The sequence below is a fragment of the Cryptomeria japonica genome, unplaced genomic scaffold (assembly GCF_030272615.1).
Source record: "Cryptomeria japonica unplaced genomic scaffold, Sugi_1.0 HiC_scaffold_505, whole genome shotgun sequence".
In the NCBI taxonomy this organism is placed as follows: domain Eukaryota; kingdom Viridiplantae; phylum Streptophyta; class Pinopsida; order Cupressales; family Cupressaceae; genus Cryptomeria; species Cryptomeria japonica.
The window spans coordinates 96,035-100,451 of NW_026729321.1; the positions used below are offsets into that span (position 1 = coordinate 96,035).

General features: G+C 65.5%; 1 non-coding gene across 1 annotated transcript; it reads left to right on the top strand.

Moving 5' to 3' along the window:
- Window positions 1-345: 345 nt before the first annotated feature.
- Window positions 346-464, top strand: LOC131872026 (5S ribosomal RNA). Its single transcript, XR_009370211.1, has one exon. It is a non-coding gene; the product is annotated as a 5S ribosomal RNA (ribosomal RNA).
- Window positions 465-4,417: the final 3,953 nt, after the last annotated feature.

The following is a 4,417-nucleotide window of genomic DNA, read 5'->3' on the forward strand; positions in this document are numbered from 1 at the left end:
CACCGGGGCAAGATCGAGCGTGCACCCGAGGCGCCCCGAACATGCACCAAGGTGCACTCGGCCCACATGTGAGCGCAGGTCGTTGCGCCCGAGGTGGTGTGTGGGCACCGCGTTGCAGACGGGACACTGCACGCACACGACGCCCCGTCCAGGTGCACGCACGTAGGCCGGGCCGGGTGCACACCCGACGCCCTAGCAAGGTGCGCGCACCCGGGCAGGGCTCACACTTGGCGAACGGGGCGCACTTCGCGAGGGAGGGTGTGCACCTCGACGGGGGTGGGTGGCCGGGGTGGATTCGCACGTGGGTCGCGGTTTGCTAAGTACACACTGCGACAAGCTCATAACGGGTGCGATCATACCAGCGTTAGTGCACCGGATCCCATCAGAACTCCGCAGTTAAGCGCGCTTGGGCCGGAGTAGTACTGGGATGGGTGACCTCCCGGGAAGTCCCGGTGTTGCACCCTTTTTTAGTTTTTCGCCGGGCGTCGCAATGCTATTTGAATAAACCTTTTGCCCGTTTGCGTTCTCGTCGGGGCCGGGCCGGGCCGGGGTGCGCTGCCCGCACTACCGCGCGCGCGGGGGCGACACCGAGCGCGCACCCGAGGCGCCCCGAGCACACAGGCCACGGTGCAACCCGGGCGTTGTGCGCGCACCCCGGTGCGCCCGAGGTGCTGCGCGCGCACCCAGGTGAAATCGGTGTGCACCTCGGCCAGTGCGCGCTCGGTCGAGTCGCGCACGTTGGCCAAGGTGCACGGTGATGTTTCTTACTCTAAGGTTCCGCACCAGACGCCCGGGACAGGTGAGCGAAGCTGGGCGGGGCCGGGTGCGCGGCCGGGGCAGGTGCACGCAGCTGGAGAGAGCTTTGGAGCACACCAGAGGTGCGCACCTTGGAGCACACTTCGGAGCGCACCAATGATGCGCTCCATTCAAAAGTTTCCTGAAAAGGCAAAAAAAGTTGAGATTATAGAATTTCCCACTTGAGAGATTGTAAAAAAAAAAAATTTAAAATGAAGGAAACGCGGGTGCCAAGGTGTGCGCGCCCGGGTGCGCAGCCCAGCCAAGGTGTGCGCACCAAGGCGCCCACCCTGGCGAAGGTGCACGCAAGGTGCGCACCCGAGGCAAACCGGACAATTAACCCAACTTTCGACTTCGCGCGCACCTGCGCACCTTGGAGCGCACTTCGGAGCGCTCCTTGGTGCGCACCAATCTTGGGCACCTCGGAGTGCACCATGGCGCCCACCAAGGTGCGCACCCGGGGCAAACCGAGCTCCGACTTCGTGCGCACCTTGGAGCGCACGAAAGGTGCGCACCATGGCGCCCACCAAGGTGCGCAGCCCAGCCAAGGCGTGCGCATCAAGGTGCGCACCCTGGCGAAGGTGCGCACCCGGGGCAAACCGAGCTCCGACTTCGTGCGCACCTTGGAGCGCACAAAGGGTGCGCAACCCAGCCAAGGTGTGCGCACCCCGGGCAAACCGAGCTCCGAATCGTGCGCACCTTGGAGCACACTTCGGAGCCCTCCTTGGTGCGCACCGATGTTGCGCACCTCGGAGCGCACCCGGGGAAAACAATGCAATTAACCCGACTTTCGACTTCGTGGGCACCTCGGAGCGCTCTCGGGTTCGCACCTCGGAGCACACCGAGGTGCGCACCTTTGATGCGCTGCCTTCACCAATTTCCAGAAAAGGCAAGAAAACATTGAGAAGGTGTGCGCACCGAGGTGCCCACCCTGGCGAAGGTGCACGCGAGGTGCGCACCCGGGGCAAACCGGGCTCCGACTTCGTGCACGCCATGCTGCGCACCTTGGAGGGCCATGGTGCGCACCTTGGAGCACACTTCGGAGCGCTCAATGGTGCCCAACCCAGCCAAGGTGCCCACCGCGGCGAAGGTGCACGCGAGGTGCGCACCCGGGGCAAACCGGGCTCCGACTTCGTGCACGCCGCACCTTGGAGCACACTTCGGAGCGCTCCTTGGTGCGCACCAGGGCGCGCAACCCAGCCGAGGTGCCCACCCCGGCGAAGGTGCACGCGGGGTGCGCACCCGGGGCAAACCGGGCTCCGACTTCGTGCACGCCATGGTGCCCACCGCGGCGAAGGTGCACGCGAGGTGCGCACCCGGGGCAAACCGGGCTCCGACTTCGTGCACGCCGCACCTTGGAGCACACTTCGGAGCGCTCCTTGGTGCGCACCAGGGCGCGCAACCCAGCCGAGGTGCCCACCCCGGCGAAGGTGCACGCGAGGTGCGCACCCGGGGCAAACCGGGCTCCGACTTCGTGCACGCCATGGTGCCCACCGCGGCGAAGGTGCACGCGAGGTGCGCACCCGGGGCAAACCGGGCTCCGACTTCGTGCACGCCGCACCTTGGAGCACACTTCGGAGCGCTCCTTGGTGCGCACCATGGTGCCCACCAGGGCGCGCAACCCCGCCGAAGGTGCACGCGAGGTGCGCACCCGGGGCAAACCGGGCTCCGACTTCGTGCACGCCGCACCTTGGAGCACACTTCGGAGCGCTCCTTGGTGCGCACCAGGGCGCGCAACCCCGCCGAAGGTGCACGCGAGGTGCGCACCCGGGGCAAACCGGGCTCCGACTTCGTGCACGCCATGGTGCGCACCAGGGTGCCCACCGCGGCGAAGGTGCGCACCCGGGGCAAACCGGGCTCCGACTTCGTGCACGCCGCACCTTGGAGCACACTTCGGAGCGCTCCTTGGTGCGCACCAGGGCGCGCAACCCAGCCGAGGTGCCCACCCCGGCGAAGGTGCACGCGAGGTGCGCACCCGGGGCAAACCGGGCTCCGACTTCGTGCACGCCATGGTGCCCACCGCGGCGAAGGTGCGCACACCGGGGCAAACCGGGCTAGGACTTCGTGCACGCCGCACCTTGGAGCACACTTCGGAGCGCTCCTTGGTGCGCACCATGGTGCCCACCAGGCCGCGCAACCCAGCCAAGGTGTGCGCACCAAGGTGCACGCGAGGTGCGCACCCGGGGCAAACCGGGGTCCGGCTTCGTGCACGCCGCACCTTGGAGCACACATCGGGGCGCTCCCGGGTTCGCACCGGCGTTGCGCACCGTGGTGGGCACCTCGGAGCGCACCGTGGTGGGCACCTCGGAGCACACCAAGGTGGGCAGCGAGGTGCGCACCTTTGATGCGATGCCTTCACTAATTTCCATAAAAGGCAAAAAAAAACGAGATTTTAAAATTTCCGTTTTGAAAGATAGTGAGAAAAAGGGAATGCTGGTGCCATCTTGAGCCCGCCCTGGTGCGCAGCCCAGCCAAGGTGTGCGCACCAAGGTGCCCACCCTGGCGAAGGTGCGCGCCCGGGCAATTAACCCAACTTCCAACTTCGCGCGCGCCAGGGTGGGAGCGCACCCAACAACCGGGCCTGGGAAGAGCCAATGCGAGAAACCCCACCAAACGCTCTGACAAAAAAAGAGGGGGCGCTCCAGTAACCCCGCTTCGGAGCGCACCCTGGGCAAACCCAGCCAGGGTGCCCACCCCGGCCAAGGTGCAGGCGAGGTGCGCACCCGGGGCAAACCGGGCTCCGACAACGTGCACGCCGCACCTTGGAGCACACTTCGTAGCGCTCCCGGGTGCGCACCTCAGAGCACACCAAGGTGGGCAGCGAGGTGCGCACCTTTGATGCGCTGCCTTCACTAATTTCCAGAAAAGGCAAAAAAAAGAGGAGATTTTAAAATTTCCGTTTTGAAAGATAGTGAAAAAAACGGAACGCGGGTGCCATCTTGAGCCCGCCCTGGTGCACAGCCCAGGTAAGGTGCCCACCCTGGCAAAGGTGCGCACCCGGGCAATTAACCCTACTTCCGACTTCGTGCGCGCCAGGGTGGCAACCGGGCCTGGGAAGAGCCAATGCGAGAAACCCCACCAAACGCTCCGACAAAAAAAGAGGCGGCGCTCCAATAACCCCGCTTCGGAGCGCAGCCGGGGCAAACCCAGCCAAGGTGCCCACCCCGACGAAGGTGCACGCGAGGTGCGCACCCGGGGCAAACCGGGCTCCGACAACGTGCACGCAGCACCTTGGAGCACACTTCGAAGCACTCCCGGGTGCCCACCGGCGTTGCGCACCGTGGTGGGCAGCGAGGTGCGCACCTTTGATGCGCTGCCTTCACTAATTTCCAGAAAAGGCAAAAAAAAATGAGATTTTAAAATTTCCGTTTTGAAAGATAGTGAAAAAAACGGAACGCGGGTGCCATCTTGAGCCCGCCCTGGTGCGCAGCCCAGGCAAGGCATGCGCACCAAGGTGCCCACCCGCGGTGCACGCCCGGGGCAAACCGGGCTCCGACTTCGTGCAGGCCGCACCTTGGAGCACACTTCGGAGCGCTCCTTGGTGCGCACCATGGTGCCCACCAGGGCGCACCCGGGGCAAACCGGGCTCCGACTTCGTGCACGCCGCACCTTGGAGCACACA